Here is a 22,411-nt window from a genome sequence, read left to right as displayed (position 1 = left end):
AGAGATGTACTCTGATGGTTTGCATAAGAATAGAAAATTAGAATTAGGGACAGGATTTTTAACATCCCCTTTAGGCAGCCAGAGCATTGATTCCATCTCAGTTTTAACACAGGTAGAATCTCTTCCAACTGTGAAAAGAACTGTGTTTGTAAGTATTTTAATTTTGCTTCTCTGGTAACTGAATTACTTTGGGGAATGGGACAATAAGAACAAGGATAACAAATCAGGTTATTTGGACATTTGAAACAGCATTATTAGCTCCCCAACCTCTGCAAATGCATAGACAAAATCTGTATAGGTGATATTGGAGTACATACAAAGGACAGAGGTCTTTCCCTGCAGCCCAGACTGTTTCAGAGATGAGATCCAGTGCTGCACAGAACTTTGGTATCTGCTGGCAAAGTCTTTGTGAAAGGTGCCAGAGGGGTATGTCATGGAGATCTTACAGACTGAGACCCCCAAGATGTAACCTCTTGTTGAAAACTATAGCAGCTTCATTAGCTTCAATACCACTTTTGTGTGTGTGAATACTTTGCCACTGGATGAGTGGCTTTCTTCACTGTATTTCTCAGCCTCACTGCAAGCTGTCAGAAATTGAAGCTTCCCTGCAGACATAAGCCAAGCCTCAGATTATGGCTCAAAAATAAAGAAATGGGCATAATGTTAGAGTAGTTTGCAACATTTCTGACTGTCATTATTTCTGCTCCTGTTTCTGCTTTGCACAATGCCTTCAAAACCACATGCTTCAGTGCTGGAATCCTCATTACTTCTGTAAAAGTTTGGAAAAGTAGGATGAGGTAATCGTATTCCATTTTGATTTGGGATTGCTAAAAGCTGAAGGGACAATAGGGAATAACCACAAGATCAGGACTGTTCTGTATAATTCCAGATGAAAGCTTCAAGTTCAACATCTATCAAGAGTAACATAAAACATAACTGAAAGAGTATAATTTTTCTAGGTATCCTGGTAGGCCTGATGATCTCTTCTTTTAAAAACATGATGTATTATTGAAAGTGGGCAAACTTTAGTATGAAAAATGACAAAATTATGTGGGTTTTTTTTTTTTTTCCGAAGCAGAAGTTAAAGGCAGAGAAATTTGAGTTGAAGAAGATAGTACTGTCTGTATCTTGACAGGAAGAATGCTGCATGTGTTGTTCTTGAGGTAAAATTGCATGAGATGAACTGCTCAAAAAATTCACAACCTGCTGGAAAGGTTCTCCAAAAAGGCTCTCCTACTCAAGTCACTCACCCCCCTCTTTCAAATCATCGCTGCTGGAATGGGGAGGTCTCATCTTTTCCACTCCTGGACTTCTCACTTTGTTCTGATTTGTCTCTGACACTCATTAGACCCTCTTTTGGGACAATTCAATTTATTAACCAAGAAAAAAAATATAATTTTTTGAATTATTTGTTTTTGCCACATTTGAGAGCTGCTTTACATCAGGAGTCTGACAAACAGCAGAGCTGGTGCTGGGGTGGAAATGTGTGGATGAAGTGAATGGATGAATGTATGGAAGATGTATATCTGAAGAGTGGGTGTCAAGAGGATGGAGATAGGCTTTTATCAGCACTGCTGAGCAGCAAGAGGAGAAGAAATACTCAAGAAGAGGAACACAGGGAGTTCCGCCTAAATTTGAATAACTTTATGGTGTGGGTGACCAAGCATTGGAACAGATTGCCCTGAGAGGTTGAGGAGTCTCCCTCACTGGAGATATTCAAGAACCATCTGGACCATCTTCTGCCAATTGGACATCCAATCCATGTGCTCTAGGATGCCTCTGCTTGAGCAAGGAGGTTGGACCAGATGATCTCCAGTGGTAGCTTGCATCCTGACCCATTCCACGTTTGTGTGGTTCTGTGAAGTGGCTGGACCTTCCCCTTTTAGCCACAAGGACCTGTTAGATTTACTTACTCATCTTTTATGGCTTAATTCTTTCTAGCGAAAGAAAGTACTAAGATAAATTAATTAACTCATTTAATTTGCATGTGGGATGTCTTTAGTGAAACTGATTTTGGGGAGAGGCGCTCTGTTTTGTTTTCAAGATTCAGTTGGATCTCTGCTACAGTGACTTTCTATAGGAAGTTACCAAAATGAGGGATTCAGCACTAACCTCACATGTTTGACATAATTACCATTCATATCTTCTAAAGTGGGCTTTGAGGGGAAAAAAATAACTGTATGAAAACTGTTACAGAGGGGAAAATATACAAACATGCTCCAAGTCAGCAAAAAACGCCTGCAAACTTACAATGAAGTGTTATTCTGCAGGGACATCTACAGTTTTATAGGATGCAATTTCACAGTTCAAGCTTGGTTTGCCATGTGTGGAGAGCAGACTGATTGCATCAGGTGGTGGATCATTGTTAACTCATTGCCACAGAGGACATAAATAGCCTTTCCCCACAGAAGTCACTAACAGTGACATGGTAAAGTGGTTTGGCCAGGCTGTTATTGGTGAAGAAAAAGTTCTCCAAGCTGAAATATGAAATGAGTGGAATGAAAACCACAGATTTTTTATTTTTTTTTTTTCTAATTAAGATCTTAGGATTTTTGTAGCAATTACATGCTTTACAGTTCAAGAGCAATAACTCCTGTCCTCTCTGGTTGCAAGACAACATTTGCAGTCTTACCACTCAACATGCTCTGGTTTCCCTTCAAAGTGCTTTTTAGAATCCTTCTTCCCTACCATCCTAAATATCCACTGGTGGACCACTGGTGAACTTTGACTTTTTAGCTAACTGCCAATTTCAGTAACTCCTGTACCCTGAAACTGTTCTTGGTGGGATCTTAATTTTATTCTGTATTGCACAAAAACTTGCATCTATTTTTGTCCATAAATATGATGAGCTAGACTAATGCAAATAATAAATATGTATAATAGTAAGCCAGCTGTACTGGCCTGAAAGTTTATCTCTGTATTATTCAAATACAGATATTGACATATAGACCTAGTGTAATGAATCATCACATTTTGACAAACTGCATAGAAAAAGATATAGCAACTGAAGCTTAGGAGATGAATATAATGTGCTGAAACAAGTCATTCCACTAACCTTCTTCCTGACAGGAATTAATGGAAGGCAGATACCAGAGAAGATTGTTTGTCAAAACCAATATGGAGGCTAGCCTTTAAGTTTATCATGGAAGCAGGATGCCACAATTTTTACAAGAATTTCTGAACTTGCTTGGAATGATATTTCTTTGTGTTAGTATTATTGGCTTGCTTACCCACCTCTGCTCTCCATTTTCTTCTTTGTATCCCAGCAACATTTCTAGTGTATGCATATTTCACATAGTAATGTAAATGTAACCCAAACCTGCAAGTTATTTTCAACATAGTGTTCAAAACTTCAAAACCTTGATTACACAAACCTCTGGTTTTCAGCTTGGCATGGGCTTGCAGCAAGATGTGATCCGAGTGATTCCCTGTGTCCAGGTAAAATAGTGATGTTGCAGTAGCAGTCCCTCAAACCATGGAAAGAGAAATAGGTACCTGCTGTCCCTGCACTGGGTCATGGGTTGTCAGAAAATGATGAAACAAAGTGAAGCTACTTGGCTAATACATTAAATGTTACAAGATTACAGGCAGGGAGTCAGACCATTCATAGAAGTGTCATGGGATGAATAAAAGAGCAGATGACAGAGCATATACATGAGGGCCAGAGGACCACACAAACTTTAGACAATAGTAATAACAATAGGAATTATTAATAATATTCTTGTTAATATATTGGCCAAGACAAACCACAGCATCACAAAAGCTTAGATAGGCAAGCCAGTCTACTCAGAGGGATTAGTTGTCTGTAATGAATTGACTGCCTGACCAAGTGTGCAAAGAGATTTCAGAGCTATTGCAAAGCACAGAATTCCAGCTGTGTTCTGGAAGTGCTCTAATTTGGAAATAATAGTGGGACTTTGTGGGACATAACCTATTACAGGTTTCAACAAGCAAATAGCTACACACTTGTCAGTCTTTCTGTCAACAAATTACTGATTAGAAAAGATAGAAGCTGAGGACATGTCTGCATGTGACAGCCCAATTTAATGTTGAAGGTATCAGGGCAGAGCACAAGTATAGCCACAGTGGGTTGAACCAAAGAACCACCTAAGATGCTATCTGAAGGTGGCCAAAAATGGGTAACAGTTTTGCATAAGTGATTGACAATACTATAGTAAATGAAATCATAGAAGTAATAGTTAATGCATTTCTAGCATCTGCAGTTCATGTATTTCCCTGATGATGGAAATTTTCTCTGTTCTTAATGGGTATTGATGTCTTGTCCTTTGATTACTCTATTAAACATTTTTTGGGAATCCGTTTTGGCATCCATGATGTGCTATGTCAATAAGTGATTTAACTGTACTTCCGGAGAAGAATATCTCCTTTCATTAATTTTCAACATACCACCACAGCTTATCATTTGATGTTCCCTAATTCTAAACAGCCATATCTGTTGCAGCTGTATCACCTCCAGTTGTATCTTTGTTATGTGTTTTCAACTATGCTGTGGCTTGATTATCAAGCTTCACTGCAAAGATTGTCAGCATAATATTTTTCATGGTATTGGTAACAGAGTAGAGTCTTTGGTCAAATATACAGGGATGCATATTAATTGTCATCAGACACTGTTGACAGGACTGCATCCCACTGATGGGCAGCACAAGACAAGGGTAGATTTCCAAAGGGTCAATTTCAGATCCCAAGTGGACACAAAAAACTTCCTAAAATGCTTGTTTCTAATTTAGTACCCAATTTTACCAGAAGGTCATAATAGGTATGAGGTCTGCCAAAAGACATGCTGGAAAAAACGCAGGTTTAAGGTGGTCTGGAAAACAGTTTTCACTTCCACACTACAGAAACATCATGGAAGTAGGAAATGCATGCAATTAAAGCCATAACTGAGAACTGAAGCTGAACCCCATTCCAAATGAATTGTATACATTTCCCACTTCCATGGTCTGGGCATTCACCTAATTCGAGCTGTCCTAAGGTTCAGAAAGGACCTGACAATATTTGTGTAGCTGAACTTACTGGATAGATTTTCAGACAATTGTGTACTTTTGAAAAGAAATAGTGGTACTGCAGAATATTAATGTAGGTAGTTGAACTGGGATTACATGGAATTGTTTGTGTTGTTTATATGGCTTGCTTTATTCTAGCAAGAGTCCTTGCATTGAGAGAAAACCAAAATACAATCAGTTCCTATTCACCCTTTTATGCTATTGATTTCATAGACTTTTGTCACATCCTTCCTTGGGCATAGGTTTTTTTTCAAGCTGAAAACCTTAGTCTGATTATCTGTTCTGCATAAAAAACTATTCCACACATTTAATCTCCCATACTGTTCTTCCTTGAAATTTTCCAGTTCTTGTATTTGGACAAGGGGCCCGACATGGTGCACAGCATTCAAGCTATCTGTCAGCAGGTGTTTATATTTAATAATGGAATAAAGACGACTTGCACTTTGTTCTTGTTGTCCTTTTTAGTAGATCTAACAGGTAATGTACTTTTACAAGTCTTCCTGATTAGCAAATTGACACTTTTTCCTTGCCATTATTTAACTAGCTGTATCTAAGACTTTAAGCATAAATGATTTATGTAGAACCTCAAACAGAATTGATCACAATTTCATATTTCCCATGAGCAACGTCTAGGACATCATGCAAGTGGAAAGAGCTTCTCAATCATATCCTGTTTTAAATGACAATTGCTTTGTCAGAAGTACTAACTATATGAAATAGAAAAGACTTCTTGCTATTTGCCCAATTCCCACATTTATCTTCTGTAAAAGTAAAACTAGATTAATATATGCTTGTTGAGACATGCCTCATTTTAACACATTGTACCTTTTAAGATCAGTTTTCTGTATGATTTTCTCCATGATTTTGGGTGGAAAAAACTCCTAATCCTAGGTGAGTTCCATAAGAAGAATGATTTCAAGTGAAGTTTGCTCTGAGATTTTGAAATAATTTGGATCTGAAGCTCTCAGTGAGACGGAAAAGGGTAAAGTTGAAACTGTGTGGACTCAAATAAAGAAAAAATGTACAGATAAACTCCCCATGAGAGCAACCTCTTGAGTTTCGATGAAATCTAGTGACAATGAGCTCAGATAGTTTCCAAGTCCCCAGTGCTTTGCCTGCAGCATGAAATTACCAACTCTATTTTCATTCTTACCTCGACTTGGTTTTCATGGTTCATTGTGCAAGAATGAACAATGATTTCTTTTGTCAGTCATCCAACTGAAAATTGTTTTGCTTATTATTCAATATAAATTGTTCCTCTGCTAAAACATAAGATATCAGCATGTGAGGATTTATTGCCCAATTTTACCTCTCACAATTCTAAAACATGAGAACAGTACTTGCTGCTTTGGTAGAGAATGAGAAACTTGGTAAAAGAGGGAAATGTAGGTTTCTGTACTGTACAGAGACAATATTAAATAGCTCCAAAATTTGCTATAGTTCATAGCATTAATTCTGGAAATCCATTACTTTGGAAATGGATTGTGGAAATGCCATCTTTATATTGAATTGAAAGGGTAAGTTTTTCAAAGTGTTGTGGTGAAATAGGAGGCAACATGCTGTTGACTCAGAGTCCTTTGAACTTGCAACTCCTAATATAGGACTGGGAAAGGTACAGCTGAAGTTATGCAGACTGTTTTTTAGCATAAAACTTCTGAGTGAACAATGACCTCTGACAGCTAAGTGTAGCAATCCAACTCTAGGAATTTAGAAAGGTAGTGGTCTTAAGTTTTCTCTTTACAATTCCACAACTAAAATCTGAATTATTCTTGATCACTTAAGTGGACAACTGAGAGTTTGATCTGAGCCTGATGAATCTGAAAACCTTTAGTTATAGTGAGGTAGCCTTTTGCCTTGAGCAGGCCCAGAGGATATGATTATCATGAAGTAAATGTAGATACCTTACCATTGCTATGTATCTCCTTAAGTTACAGCTGTACCATCTTTGTGGTATGACCACAATGAGAGATTAACACTTCTCTGACAAAGAAATCCAATAAGAGGTGAAACCACTAAACAACTGGTTTTTGATACATTGAATGTATCATTAGAATGGTTTTTTTTTTTGTCTGAGTTGTAAGAGACATAAGAAGGAAACCGGTCTTATTTTCAAATATTTTTTATATATTTTGTGTTAAACAGTTACTTGATAGACATCATAAAATATTATTGAAGAATAGTCCAAAAGCCAGAATTGTTTGATTGACATTTCCGGTTGCTAAGCTGCAGAATAAAACCGTTTTTTTCTGTATTTTCTTTCCAACCTATTTGTTTTGAAGTTTTTTTTCTCAAGAGCAAGACAGGTTCAGCAGAAAGAGTAGAAGCTATATTTTTATCCAGTTAATACAAAACCAATTTTTACTCCTCTGGAGCTGCATGGAAGGGTGAATATAGAGTTTGAGCGAAGAACCTATTTAAAGTTAAGGGGTTCTCACTTTATTTTCTGTGCTGCCTGTCACAGTCTCAGGAACCAACTGAAAAGGGTTTTCAGAAAGAGTAATTTTGGGTTGGTTGTAGAAAAAGATCTGTACTTTTGGATTGTCTTTGGAAATTTACTGTGGGGACTATTTTTCAACTGACCATTGTCATAAATGCTTTCTGTTGGTGAGTACAGCACTCAGAATAGCACAAACTGGTGCAAAGATTAAAACCACACTGGAAGATGCCAGGTGGGTGTTTGGCCTCAAAGTAAATACACAGAAGTGACGGCTAAAGAAATTTTCACTCAAGTGAAAATCACTGCTGTAATTAACCCCATGTTTAAATTTTTAGAAAGACATGTCAGGGAGCAGCAAGAACATGTTCCCTTCAAGGGGGAGGACAAGTCAGGAGTCAAAAGTGACCTTCACAGAGGCAGGGTGGTCATCAGTAGGTACTGTCCCACAAGGTCTGAACAAGATCAGGCTGGTGATAGTGGCAGGCTTCACCAGGACAAAACCTGTGGATACCCCTAGGCTTCTGACATAAGGCTACTATAATCTGAAGTTTTGCTTTGTGTTTATTTATTGTGGTATTAGTTTAACTTCAAGCCAGTGATGAAACATCTAAAAACTGATGACAATTTGTATTTGGATACAAATACTCATCACTATGGGCTGATTATTTGAAAACAGACTTCAATTTTGTGCTTTGTTGCATCTCTTCAAAGCAAATTCAACACATGTGTCCTCAGGCAGGTTTGCAAATGGATGTCACTTGAAGGATTCTTGGTTTCAGTGGCAACTATTCATGATATCACAGGGTGCCAAAAGCAGTACCCAATCCTTCTTATTTAAATTGCATACTTCACCACTGGGAATTTGTAAAAGAAAACAATTTCCATTACTTCTGCAGCTCTTGAACTGAGATTATTTGTACCCCATCTGCTGACTCCAAAGCAATAATTAACTAAGCACACTATTTCCTGAGCAATTGATAATGCTGGCAGAAACAAAAAGGTTGTTTGGCATGACTAAAGGTATCTTTGAGCAGAGATATATTATCAAGGCCTTGATTTCCTATAATCAGGAAAATTCTAAAGTGCCATAGGTGTTTTGGCCTGGTTTCACTGGTTAGGAAACACCACTGTAAAGACAGCATATTACTGCATAGGTCTTGTTATATAAACTGTAGATATTAAACTGAAACAGATGTGTTGATTTCAGTTTGGCTCAAAACACACACAAGAAACCAGTGTTTGCCAAATGGAAAAGGATAAAAAGCAGTTGATAAAATGTTATTTTCATACATCTGAGATAATTACAACCAGTAGGCAGTGAAACAAAATTAAAATCTATAAAGAATAAGCTGGCAGTAGCTGACAGTAGATGCTACAGAGAGGTAAAATCCTTGTCAGAGAACCAAGGCAGTAGACAAATAGAAGTATGTAAGGAAAAATTGCATTTTCTATAAAGCTCATGACATAAAATTTAATACTAATTTATGATGACTTTCATGCCCACAAAAGGTATTAATAGTTGTAACATTAGCCTTCTTTTTCAACTCTGTCCATAGTATTTCACTTAATGACCTTGTGCAGTGCTATGTCTCTTGTAAGTAAATACTTCTCTTTCTAATCAGAATTTATTGCCTTTTAATTTGCAATCCTATGTTGTTATATGATGGGACAAGTTTAATAAAAGGAGAGATTGATCAGTTTATTACTATACTAGTAGCAATTTTGTATACCTCCATCAAGTCTCCTGTTACTCTTGTTCTGTCTGGGTAAATCTCTCATTCAATATAAATCCCACTTTGCCTTGATTTCTACTCTGAAATTCATCAGTCTCTGCTTTATCTTTCTTGAGAGTGAGTCAACCACAACTGAGCTTAATATTACGAGTCAGAATTGATCATGTTTATGTGGTGCTATATATTTCCTATATTGTTTCTATCCATTTTAAAATGCAGTATTTTAAAATAATTCTTAAAATATGGCATTTTTCTTTAAGGCAAGAAGTCTTCTGAGAAGTTCCAGTATGCAGAGGTACATGCAAATTGAATTTTTATTTTGTCTTTTCAATAAATTTTTTTATATCAACACTTTTTTTCCTCAAGAATTGAAAACAAACGAGCACTGTCAAATTGGACAGTGCTGTGTCTAGGAAACTGTTAGAGGTAATGCCGATTAGTTAGTGAGCTAAAACCATAGCCACAATTTTCTGTTGTCCAAGGCAGGCGGTTACTGAGTTTATCAACAAGATAACTCTTAAACAAAATATATTTAGCTAGTTAGATTCAATAACAGAGAATTACATTTATTCGATGGAGTGCACAGAATTATATTTTGAATGATGATCTAGGGAGGGTAATAGAGAGGGTGTTAACGTTGTTAGTTTAGAAGCAGTTATTTTTCTGAATTGGGGTTCTGAGTACAGTTACTGCAATGTGGAAGCAAGTCAGTAAAGTATCTAGGTATTTAAACAGGGCTCAAAATCATTTGAGAGTCTAAAGGAAATCAGTAGCAGATACGTTTGGAAAAAAAAATTAACAGGGACTTTTATAGATAAGGGCTTGGTGCTGTAGACAGATCTACCTTTGTCCTGTGTGTCTCTTATTTGGAGTCCAGTAGAAAATGTAGGTCTGTATGTTGTCTACTTCACCCTATGTCTTATACTGATCTCACACAGAAGGACATGCCCTGCATGTACTAAATATGTGTAATGATGGGTTTTTCTTTGCTCAGTGAGAACAGGGTACTATAAAGGTGCTTTTGGATTTACTGCTGTTCAGAAACTCTTGACTGAAAACTATTATGTGTTCAGTGTTTATCCAAACAGGATAGCACTATATAGAGATATTTTTCATTAGTGTTCTGCCTCTGATGGCTGTTCTAGCCACATCTCTGAAGGGTTTGAAGGCCTTTAGAGTTTTGTGATGGATGTTTTCCAGTAAGATGATTACATGATCAACTGTAAATGTGTTAAATCAGATCTGATACCGAGTCCAATGTGCAGTGTTACTCCTTCATTCAGTACTTGATCTACATTTTGACAATGACAACCTACTAAATAAATTATTTCATCAAAGTGTTATTTTATTGTTAATATTTGCAGTTCTATCATATTTCTCAATTTATTCTATCTTCTAAATCAGTCTCAATATAGCAAAATAGGAAAAACTATTATAGAATTTGTTTTGTTTGCATCAGCGGCAGCCACAATTTTGTGCTAAGCAAACTGATATCATGATGAGACAATTCATTAATTGATGGTACTATAAAGCTATCCATTCTTTATAAAATTTACTTCTGTTTAATAAAAGCTACTTGTGAGCAGCTGATCATAAGAAAATGAATGACGCCTAAAAGCTATGTTGGAACAGTCATCCCACAGTCTCACATCTTTTTTTTTTTTTTATTAGATCTATAATTAATCCTCACTTATACCAAATGTGTGTGACTCAGACACGCTGACAGAGGGCTGATGACAAAACATGTTATTGTTGATGTTGTAAAAGATGCACTATGAGCATCTTCCAAGGTTTGGAGAACACCCCCTTGTTCAAGCTGTTTACTCGTTTATCACAAAATCACAAGAACTGTCTCCATGCACTCTTCAAAACAACCATTTGTATTTTTTTTGTTTTATTGTTGTTTTTTTTTTTTTAATTATTTATTTGTTTATTTATTTTTAGGATTAATACAGTCCTTGATGAAATTCCAGAAATACTTCTTTCCCTATTTGCTGGATATTTGTTCTATATTTAGGCAATTGGTAAAAGTAGCTAGCCCAGGTAAAGCAGCTGATCAGCCAGGCTTCACGTCTCTATTTACATCCCTGAAACCCCAGAGGACAGAAAAGTCTTTTAATTGGTGAGTCAACCTCAGTAGGAACATGCTTTTAGGAAATGAGGCCTAGACCGTTCCCTTCACATCGGGCACACTCGCTCTGGTTGCCATGGCAATCTGCTGGAGCATGCTAGGTCCAATGAGGTGGAAAACAAGATGGCTTCCTCATTTGTTTAGCCTTAAGGAAAATTACAGATATTAACAAATCATTACAGGGCTAACAGACACTCTGAAGACCTGACCTAAATAAACAGCGTCTTGTCAGATTGCTAATAGTTGCCCAAGTTTTACTTCTTTGGCTCTCCTGAAAGTACTTAGTTAATGAAGATTTTATAACCCTCGATATTTGTTTTCCTCTACCTGCAAGTAAAATCCTGTACTTTGAATGTTAGGGTGGCCCTCCTATTCAGCGAGGTGCATTTAATTTGTCAATCATTTGGAAAGATATTTAAATCTTAAAAAATAACAGCTGACACTTTTGTGAGTATAAAACCAAATCAATGGATTGTTCTTGTAACTGTCCCCTGGGAAGGATTTTTTGTATTTCACAGAAGGCTCTTCCTTCCCTGGTGCAGAGCAGCTGACACGCTCCTCATGGTGGTAGAGTGAGGTCTCAGCCTCCTCGGCCTCTGCAGGGCTGTGGAGGGTGACGTGTCTCTGAGAGGGAAAACATTTCATATCAATTTGGTGCTTTGAGGATGGGGAAAGAGGAAAATTAAAAGCAGGCATGAAATAAAGGCATACTAGCGAATGAACCCATCTGTTAAAAATATAGGAGGAAGTGACAGCCAAAATCTGTAACTGCAGATACAATGGTGGTAGGCTCATGTGGGGGAACCGCAAGGTCAGTAGAAGAAAAGATTACGTCTTTCAAGTTTTCTGGGTTAAATGGTCTGTAATTTCAAAGCAGCCGATTTGTTGGTACTGATTTGTTGGTGCCAGTCCACTTCCTCAGAGCCTGCTCCCTGGGGAATGAAGATGAAGGTGAGGAATTTCACAAGTTGCTGAAAGGACCATTTAAAAAAAGACTTGTTTTGGTAAGTCCTCTGACATACCTTGTATTTACTGGGAGTAAAGACCAGTGTCCTCTGGAATCTGAACAATGGAAGAAAGCAATTAACAGAGAAAACACATGGGACAAGTTTACTGCTTCCTTGATTGAATTGTGTCAGTGACAGATACACATGTGAAGGCACATGCTCCCCCATCTAGCTCTGCGCACTTAAGTACATAACTGGGGAAGCTATTCCTTTGGCTTTTTTGCTAGTTTTAAAATGTAGTTGCTCTTGTTTCCAGTTTGGCCCAGGTGTTTGGGAGGTTCTTTCTGCACTGTAATCAATTTTATAAACTGTAGAAAATACCAACACAGGGTGCTCCTTTTCACATTTAAAAGAGCAGTCTAAGGACTGCAAGACCTAATTAAATTGGATGGCCTCCCCACAAAAAAATTAACCACATTCCAATATCATCATACTTATGCTGAGAATCTGAATTGTTCAAACTCTTATTAATTATTACAACAGTGATTCTTTCCATCTCTATGAATTTCCTTGCTCTAAAATTCACACTTGCAACTGAAATAATAGCATGAGTTTCAATTATTTTGCAAGACAACTTGTAATTTCAGTCAGAGCACACATGGGCTTAGCAGAGTGAACTGGAAACATGGTGGATCCAGACACTTAATGCAACCATCTGAATGTTGTTTATTCATTATGTTCTGGATTTTTTATTATATTAATATATTATGATACAGTACAACTTGCACCAGGTATACTACCTGCATACATAATTTCCCTTGCACTTTTCCTTTCATATTGTGTATCAATTATGTAAATTTCAAAAAACAGCAGTGGGCACTGTGACAGATTTATTTTCTTAGTATACCAAATTTACTTAGTTTAAATATCCTTTAATAAAAAAGATAAAATGTTGTGTTTGATTTCATGCATTAGTTGTATCACTACTTTTTTTTTTTTTTAAATCCATTTCTTGTGTGTGTCTTATTTATCAGGTGTAGCTGTGATAATGTTGCATTGTGCTTCTCTCTGCTCTGATGTTGCAGATGTAAGATTTCTGATATGCTTTATGAAGCATCATGTTAATGTGCCATCTTTAATGACAGACAAGATTTACAAATTGAGCAGAATAAGGAGAATTCTGTTTTGGTCATGGGTGGACAATTTGATATACTCAATTATCTAATCAAAGGTTTGGGTTTACAGCTGAAATGTATCCAAATATTGGCTGTTCATATGTATGGAAAGCTACAAATATCCTGAGACAAATTCAAAAGTATTTAATGAGAATTCTGTCATATTTCACCCCTTTTTCTTGGAAAGATACAGCCCTTGACTCTAGATGTTCCTGTGGAGCATTTGTCTTGTGTCACTAAGCATGTTAAGAGGTAATGTGAACATGTATAAAGAAGGAATTACTCCCTGCATAGTTTCAAAAGTGAAAGATTGGTTCTGATTCATTTAAGCAGAACAAAAAGCTCTGGGTGCACTATTATTTTCATTTTAAATGATTTGTCTATCACAATATCATTGAGTTCTCAAGCTTTTAGTTCTGGGAAAGCAAAATATTTGAATGGTATTCTCAGAGCTTCAGCTGGCTAAAGGATGAAAATCACTGATAGTTCTTGCAGGAAAGTCGGTTATGTATTAAAAAAATAAAGAAAGAAGGAAAGATAATTTTAAAATGAATGGGGAAAGAATGAAGCCAAAGATAAAGATATTAATAGAAGATAATGATTGAAGAAGGAATGTGATGGTTTGAAAAATGTTTAGAAAATCATTCAACTACTGTTCATAAGGAGAGATGAAGTTGTTGGATGTGGCTTTGTGATGTTATACTTTGTAAATCTTTCCTCTGCAATGAACGACCTCTTTCATTCCAGTGCAGAGGAAGAGTAACACATTTTCCTCCTCTAATTACGCCATGTGTTCATATTCATTCCTTAGTGTTTCTGGACCCTCGGGACTTTGTAGAACTGAGTACTGTGGAATGGACTCTTGAAACTCTTGGGTGATTGTAGCTAGGATGACTGTCTGGAGGGGACAAAGCCTGGCTACAAGTGTCTGATCTATGGACCACTCTTTTCAATTTGGGCCAACAGCTTTGTCCTTTCCCAAGAGTCCCTACTGGCATTTCTAGATCTCCTGCTAGATTTCCTGTCTTTTTTCTTTTTCTTTTTTTTCTTTTTCTTTTTCTTTTTCTTTTTCCTTTTCTTTTTCTTTTTCTTTTTCTTTTTCTTTTTCTTTTTCTTTTTCTTTTTCTTTTTCTTTTTCTTTTTCTTTTTCTTTTTCTTTTTCTTTTTCTTTTTCTTTTTCTTTTTCTTTTTCTTTTTCTTTTTCTTTTTCTTTTTCTTTCTTTTTCTTTTTCTTTTTCTTTTTCTTTTTCTTTTTCTTTTTCTTTTTCTTTTTCTTTTTTTTTTTGTGGTGGTAGATCCTATGAAAAGAAAATGTTATTTATAATATGCTTATATTGTGGAAAATATTTTAATATTCTTTGCATTTTTGGTCATGTAGTGGGTCATGGGAATCAGAAGTTTATTTAAGGTCAGTTAGCAAAAGGCCACAGCAGCAACAAAGGATATGAAAAAAGGTGGGGGGGAGGAATAAAGAGAGAAAGAGAAGGAAAAAGAGAAGAAAAATAAAGGAAAGTGAGAACTTTTTCTGAGAAACTGATATTTTCTCTGAATGAAGAAAACAAGGTGAAGGATGAAGTTACCTCATCACATGAGCATCCTTGGGGTGGGGGTTGGAGGAGGCAGTGGGAGGGAAGAAATAGTATGGAACCACTACTCAGAGCAGCCTAAAGCCTCTAACTGGTTGGGGATCCTTGTCCTGACTTACGTTTGGGCAGAAATAAATGAGATTTTCCACCCTGGGGGGCAGGGTATCTATCATATCAGAGCCAGGCTGTGTTCAAAACAAGGTTAAATTCAACATGGCTTCTCCATTGGTCTTTTCTTTCCCATGGTATTGGGAAATTGTTATCTTTTGCCATGTCCAGAAATAGATACTACTTTTGCCTGTACTTAGGAAATTCAAATCTTTATTTTTTTCAGACAAAGTAGTCAGTAATAACTAGTTCCAATTGTAGTTCTTGTTATTATGGTCTCACCACTATTATAAAATAGTCATACCTTGCTGAAATGAGTCTTACCTTGAATTCTTTTGGTGTAGTTTCTGTCCCAGTATGATTTTTATGTTATTATTTAAAACTTGAATATAAAAGATGGACCATTTCTGAACAAGTCAGAGAAAAATTCCATTCTCTTTTGTTTCCTTTTTGCTGTTTTTGCATTTCATTAAGAAGGAGATTTGAAAGGTGTCATTTGACATAAAAAGTCTTCACTAAGAGGCAGTGAACCTTAGACTGTTGGAGAAATAAATATTTCCTCTGCTATGTGTAACTCTGAACTTTAGAATATGATCCAGTCATTAAGAAATGCATTGCAGCTTAAAAACTCTAACCTCACAGAGAGGGATAAAGTTGAAAGGAGTTGTAGAATTCTGATGATGGTAATCCCTTTCTTTTCAAGGAATAACTGTGCAGACTTAATTTTACATTTGTGTCTTTTTTAACTTTTTATTCATGTTACTGATCTTTCTCTCAGTCTTTGCTCTGTCTCTTAAGAAATTATCTTCCCTTTCCATTATTTGCCCAGTGTCATGGTTTGCAACAAAAGCAAACCACTTTTCTTCTTTTTCCTCTTTATTTCCTCTCCCCCTCTACAATTTATATTCATTTGGTTGTCTGCCGATTATAATAAATGTATCACTTGCACTCACTGCTGAATGCCAGCTGCATGTGGACATTAGCCACTTTTCTTCTGACCAAGCCTGTCTGTTACAGATCTTTTGGTATTTACTCTTTCTGCTGCCAGTAATCGTGTTTTTAATTCTTTTGTTTTCTGTGTACACAAACACAGATTATTTAAAATCCCTTCCTTCTCTCTTCAGAGATCAATCTCCATCATATGTTTTCATTTTCATTAAGTATTACCTTCTCTCTCTCATTGTCTTGTTTCTAATTATGGTATATGTTAGTTGTGTTTTGATAGATGGTTGCCCAAAACACCAGAACGATGTTTAAATTACCATGGTCAGACATCAGCTGCTTTTTCCTGAGAGTGAATTTCCTTTCCTTTGTAAAAGTATCATCATATTTTTGCTTAGCTTCGTGTAAAAGGCTAACACATGCTTCATGGATACTAACAATTGAATTCTATAAGGAATAATTTTTCTGAAGTCTAAAGTATTATTAGAGGTGGTTAGAGGCACTACAACAGTCCAAAGAGGTTTCCTTCAGTGCAGGTCTTAGGGGCGGACAGCATAAATCCAGTCTGGAGTTAAAATCAGGAAGACTTTAATTATGAATGAAGAGTGCAGAGGTTGCTTTAGTTCTTGGTTGGGTTTTTTTGTTGGTGTTGTTTTTTCTTTTCCTCTCTTCAGATTACTCTTGGAGACCAATGAGAAATGTTTGCTGGCACTTTTAGAAAATACAGCTGGGGTCTGCTTCCAGACATTAAGCTGAGTATAATCTAAATATCCTATAAATATTCATGTTAAATCAATCTGGTAAGCTTGGTGTGCATCCCACAACCTTTGCACAGAACTTTAGAAAAAATGTTAGACTGGCTCAGTACTTGCCAGCACAGCACTGGGTTGATGCTGCAAGAAGAGAGCAAAAAACCAATTACCTGGAATCATGAAGGAAAATTCTTCCTGGGTGGCCAGGGAAGATCTACACTGCTGTCAAGCCAAATCAAGGAGTGTGGAGATATGACTTAGAAATTGAAATTGTTCTCCTCAAAAACTTGCGTAGTCACAGGAATCTCCTTTTTCAGCAAGAAATGGCCCAAAGGGAGTGACCAGTGTGGTCAAAACTACAGTAAGTACAAAAGCGTACCTTGGTTTTCATCCTACTCTCTCCAAAGTCAAATGTTTTTCTGTTTCTATATTCTTCTACTTAAAGCAAATAAAAAAGTTGCCACAGCTTTGCCTGTTAGTGTCAGCCACTTTTTTTGGTTTCCTTTCCTGTCATGCACTCCCTTGGGTCACCTATATGCTCTGGCTTGTGAGGTTCTGAGAGCTGAACTGTGCTTCTAATGCTGACACAGAAATACAAACATGGACAGTTTGAGTCATGTAGAAACCTTATGGTGCACTCAAGTCATGCAGTCCATTGAAGATTGCTCTTTTTTAGTAGCTGGTAGTCTTTTCCCAAATAAGGATGGATAATTGTAAAATGCATTGCACTTCCTAGCTGTAGACTTTGCTTCTCTGGCTCCCTTTTGAGCAAATATTTGGAAACTCTGGTATGCGTCGATGTCTTTATTAGAGCTACAATTCTAAACTATGTTGGAGGCAGGGATATAGTACCAATTTATTCAGAGCCACATACTAAGGAGGTTGTGCAAACTAGTGAAATTTTGCACAGTAAGGTCATGATCTGTGCTTTGTCCATGTAGGAACCACAATTTCCTAAAAAAGGTATCAGTGAGAACTTGAAGGATTTGGAAACTGAGACCTGAAACATAGTGTTCTTGTGCAGTCTTAGAAGAAAAATAAGCCATGCACATTTTCAATCTGGCAAAAATTTGGCAATAATATTAGAACACTTGTCTCTATCAAAGCATTCAGAAACATTTTAAAGTAAACAAATCCAGCTAGTAGCAGACTAAAGTTGATCTAAAGTAAAAAGCAAAATCCAACAAAATCCTACAAAATATACTTAGTCCCTATTTATTGTTAAATAATTTATTCTACTATTACTAACTAATAGTGGGTGCCAAAAGCCATATACATAATACCTTGGGTTTATCTATACTATACTGTATCTAGGTGGATGTGAATTTTCAAAACCTTTGAACTTGGTTTGTTTTATTCATGCTTTTTATATATGCTCCTATTATATATGCATGTATGTGTGCATTATATATGTATATACAGATATGTATGCTCACGTATGTGTGTATGTATATTATAGTGAGGAAAAGTATTTAAGTAGGAGACTTAAGGCTTGTTTATCTCATCAAGAGAGGACTAAATGGAAGAAGTTTTTATTTTGTTTTTTTTTATTAATGAGTTGGATCTAATTTTTACAAATTCCAAAGCTGACCCAGACATGCCAAAGCAGGGTTTGAGCTGATGAGCAGCTTTTCTTTAGATTCGTGTTCACCCTGAGAAGTTTAGCAGTGGAGTTTCCAGAACTGCCAAAGCACTTGAGTAGCAGAAGTCTTACTGAACTCAATGGGATTTATCAATACCCTACTAACATGAGTGATGTTTTACATCTGACTGTTTCACAGACAACACCTTGGAAAAACTAGAAGACTGACTTAAAAAGTGATGCACTCCCTCCCACCAGGAATATGTCCCCACGGGAGGGGCTTCCTGTCGGTGTCTGCCAAGGAGAATAGATAGGATCAAAAGGGCTGGTGTGAGAGGTGGCTGCTTTAGCTTTATACATGTAGTTTGCTCTGCCTGAGAACCACTTCTGAGAAAAGGAAGGGCATGTTATGAGTTGGAAAATAGTTTGTTTTGGGAATAATGTCAGAAAGTGTGTATTAGACTGTTATTGTTCAATATTCCTAGGCAGAGTAAGGCTACTAGAGTAAGGCAATGGCTTAGTCGGTAAGTATGTGAGAGCTAGAAGTGAAAATACTATTAAAGTGGCTCCTGCTAATTTGTGAAATATGAAAACCTGTTTAAGAGTCTTGCTTAGGCAAGATGATTGATAGATCTCTTAGTGCTAGATGTATTTTTATTTAGAGGAAAAAAACCAGAAACTTCAGCAGTTAACTGACACGACAACCAGAGAGCCGGTGGGAAAGAGGAAGACAGAAGAGTAGTACTAGCTTGAACTGATCTTATTATGTGGGAAAACTTGAAAGTCTCAAAATGGGAAGGAAATGTTACCACAGGAATGGGGAAGAAACTGGCTGGTGCAGCTTTGCAAAGCTGGCTGTGAGATTGTCATACCTCATGGCTTAGGGGGTGGATATTGTTTTACTTGGTTTCCCCTTCTCCCTTTATTAAAATATTGTTGTTGCCATTGATTAAAATTTGCAATTGTGGATAATAATCTCACTGAGAATCAATCTTGTAATTTAAATTCCTGGGTGAGAGGCTAACCTTGGGTTTCACTGGGAACCTCAATTCATGTGGGATCTGCCCCTTGCTGCCCGGACGACGGAGAACAGCTACACAACGTGGTTGACCTTATCTTGCCTGCTGTTCCTGGGCATAGCAGGCTCCCGAGGTAGGTGTACAGTGTGTGCTGAGGAGGCTGTGCCACAGGAGCATGGCAAAGCTGGCAGTGGGGCAGCTACGTGCACCTCAGCGTGGCAGAAAGGCAAGGACTCTGTCCCACCTGCCTTTGAAAATGCAGCCCTGGGAAGGATTGTGGATTCTGTTACTTGCTCTCACTCTTGTGGAAAGTCTTGCTCACCAGTTGTGATGCTTCATCCTCAGAGACCTACACACCCTTGTGCTTGCTAAGTAGTGGAGATATCTGGGGAACCTGAGGCATGCTGTGATCTGTTCCAGATTTCTGCTCTACTGCCTGGCAACCAGAAGCAAGTGGAAATGAAAGATGCAAAGTTTTGCTCCCATAAAATATTATGGGTGTAAATTAAAAAATTTAAAATTTTTCTAGGAACATTGAGTTCTCTGCAAAGAAGGCAATAAAGTACTTGTGACAAGGTGAATGGACAGGACCCAGTTTGTCAGGAGTTAAAACTGCCTCAGTCAGCTGGAGGCTTACCAGCCACTAGCTATTAGGATAGTCATTTCCCCTCAGGAAATACCTGCTGGTGTATCAAGGGTAATTGCTAGCAGTCAGCTGTATCCCCAGAGGGTGGGTATATAAAATCATCAGGAAAAGACTGAACTGTTCCTAGTAGGAGGCAATAGCAACTGTGACTCTGTTAGTGTGCATGTATGTTTGTGTGTGTCTTTGTTGTTTATCTTAATGAAGAATCTTAATGTAATGTAGGCTTTTGTTTCAGTTTTAACCCTAGATGTGACTCGTCTTAGGGTTTCTGCTGAAGTTTGAATTTTACAGGCTTCTTTTCTTATCTGAGGCCACCACTTGCAACACTGACTGGTTTGTCACAAGTATTCTCCAAATCAGAGTCGATAATTACATTCTCCTGAATGGCTTGGTGTCACTATGTGGTTTTATTTCTAAAATACTTGAAATAGAATTCCTATGTGACCTTCACTTTGTTATGCTCCTGCCAATCTTTCACAACAGGAGTAGACCCTCTTGCTTTCCTGAGTCTTAGTTAAATTGTCTGTGAAGCAGGTAGATCAAGTAATGTCTAGTGGTTACCCTTTAAAGTTCATTCTAAAATTTACAGCATTATAAAGATGAAAAACAAGCCAAAAATTTTAGAAGCACTTGTGCAGTCAGTTTAAAGATTTGCTCACTCTCCTGCCTAGGCAGAGGTCTCCCTGGAATATCGCATCCATCAGTGTTAGCCTGTCAATTAAGCTACTCTTTGCCTCCATACTTTCTGCAGTCATAAATTTCCCAGAAGTGCAAAGAAAGCCAGACACTCAAAATAGGTCATCCTACTGATCCTTTTCTCTTCATCTGGACATATTCCCACATAACAAGGCTTTTAGTCATGCTTCCTGGGCTTCTCCTCTGTTCTCCAAAAGAATCCTCCAGACATCAAGTTGTTACTTGGTTGTTACCTCACACAGAGGCTCTCCCTGCCTCTCCACCCCCTCTTGCTCCCTCTTCCACACTCCCACATCTGTTGCATGTGTGTTTGAGCAGGATCCTTACCTACTGCCTACTTACCAATGGAGTGAATTTGTCAAACACTGAAGTGAGCTTCACTTGGTTGTGAAGTTAGGTACCTCCGAGATGTAGTCAGCACTTGCATGCTCTCTGAAATGAATAGTAAGCCCCGTCATGATCATGTTATCAACTAACCACAGACTAACATGGTTTTTGAACTAGAATAAATGTCAAATATATAATAGATTTAAGAGAGTTCATAAGCCATTTTCTAGTAAGTCACAACTACAGAAAAAGGAATAAATTGATGAATAAACTATTCACAGTGCAGGTGTTTCACAAAAGCAGTTTCTCAGCAGAAAAAAAGAAAGGATTCAGGAGTAAACCATCATTATTTACTCTGGTCTTTCTTTCTTGTATTCACCTCCTGAGATGAGGGAAAGCATCTCCTTTCAGGCTGCTGTGGCTGTCTTAAGAGTAGTGAAGTCTTCTCTGAACAGCTTCAGATAATTTATGATGAAATCTTAAACCTTTGCATGTACATGGAAGTACGTCAGCTTCATTATTCTAATTTCCAGAACTAAGCAAACCATTAAGCTGAGTTCTGAAAGAGTTCTTGATTATAAAGTTAAAATCAGCAAAATAGTAATAACACTCACCCCCCCCCCCATACTCATCCCCCTTCCCAAAACAATGGGGAAGGAAATACCTTCACATCCAAACTGTTCAGATGATGCTGGTTTTTCCTTTGCTTGGTATATTCTTCCTGGGACGCTTTGTAGGATGATTAGAAGAGGCTTGAGGAAGGCACATGATTTGATTGCCTGGTTAATTTCCAAAACACTGTGTTGAAACTGTTAGTTCATTGCCTTGCTGCCCTTTTTAAGTGGATGTGATCTATTGAGGGGAAGAGATGAATTCTCTCCGCAACAGTGCAAACCTTTGTGAAAATGGATCCCCTTATAAATGGCCCAATCCTCTCCCTGAAAAACAGATGCCAGAAGCAGTTATGGGACATTATGTTTCAGTTCTAGAGACTTCCAGTTCTAAGAATAAAGTAAAGGAGTCATTATTTATCTAAACAAGGCCTTTATGCTATGGTTCAGTGGCTGCTGGACAGCCGTGTGATCTGTCTTGTGTAATGCGCTCACCCCCTCCTTTCCCCATTTGGAAAAGAGAAAAAAGGACTTGTACTAGCTCAGAACATACTTGCACATCTCACTGTGTATTGTGCTGGGCCGCTCTGTCTATTATGGCCCATTAGATAAACATGGTGTTGAGCAGCCTCTCGGCTGCCGATACGCACAGCAGCGCTGATAACATGCTCTATGTTTAGAAGGGAATCAGTGCG

The 22,411-nt window shown here is 37.5% G+C and overlaps 1 long non-coding RNA gene across 1 annotated transcript; it reads right to left on the bottom strand.

Moving 5' to 3' along the window:
- Positions 1-10,448: 10,448 nt before the first annotated feature.
- On the bottom strand, positions 10,449-22,013 carry LOC131578164 (uncharacterized). Its single transcript, XR_009277393.1, has 4 exons — positions 21,770-22,013; positions 21,121-21,210; positions 12,348-12,387; positions 10,449-12,257 (listed from the first exon to the last, which is right to left on the bottom strand). It is a non-coding gene; the product is annotated as an uncharacterized LOC131578164 (long non-coding RNA).
- Between the last annotated feature and the right edge of the window lie 398 nt (positions 22,014-22,411).

Source organism: Poecile atricapillus, chromosome 3 (assembly GCF_030490865.1).
Source record: "Poecile atricapillus isolate bPoeAtr1 chromosome 3, bPoeAtr1.hap1, whole genome shotgun sequence".
Taxonomy (NCBI): domain Eukaryota; kingdom Metazoa; phylum Chordata; class Aves; order Passeriformes; family Paridae; genus Poecile; species Poecile atricapillus.
This window is presented reverse-complemented; position numbering and strand designations above follow the sequence as displayed.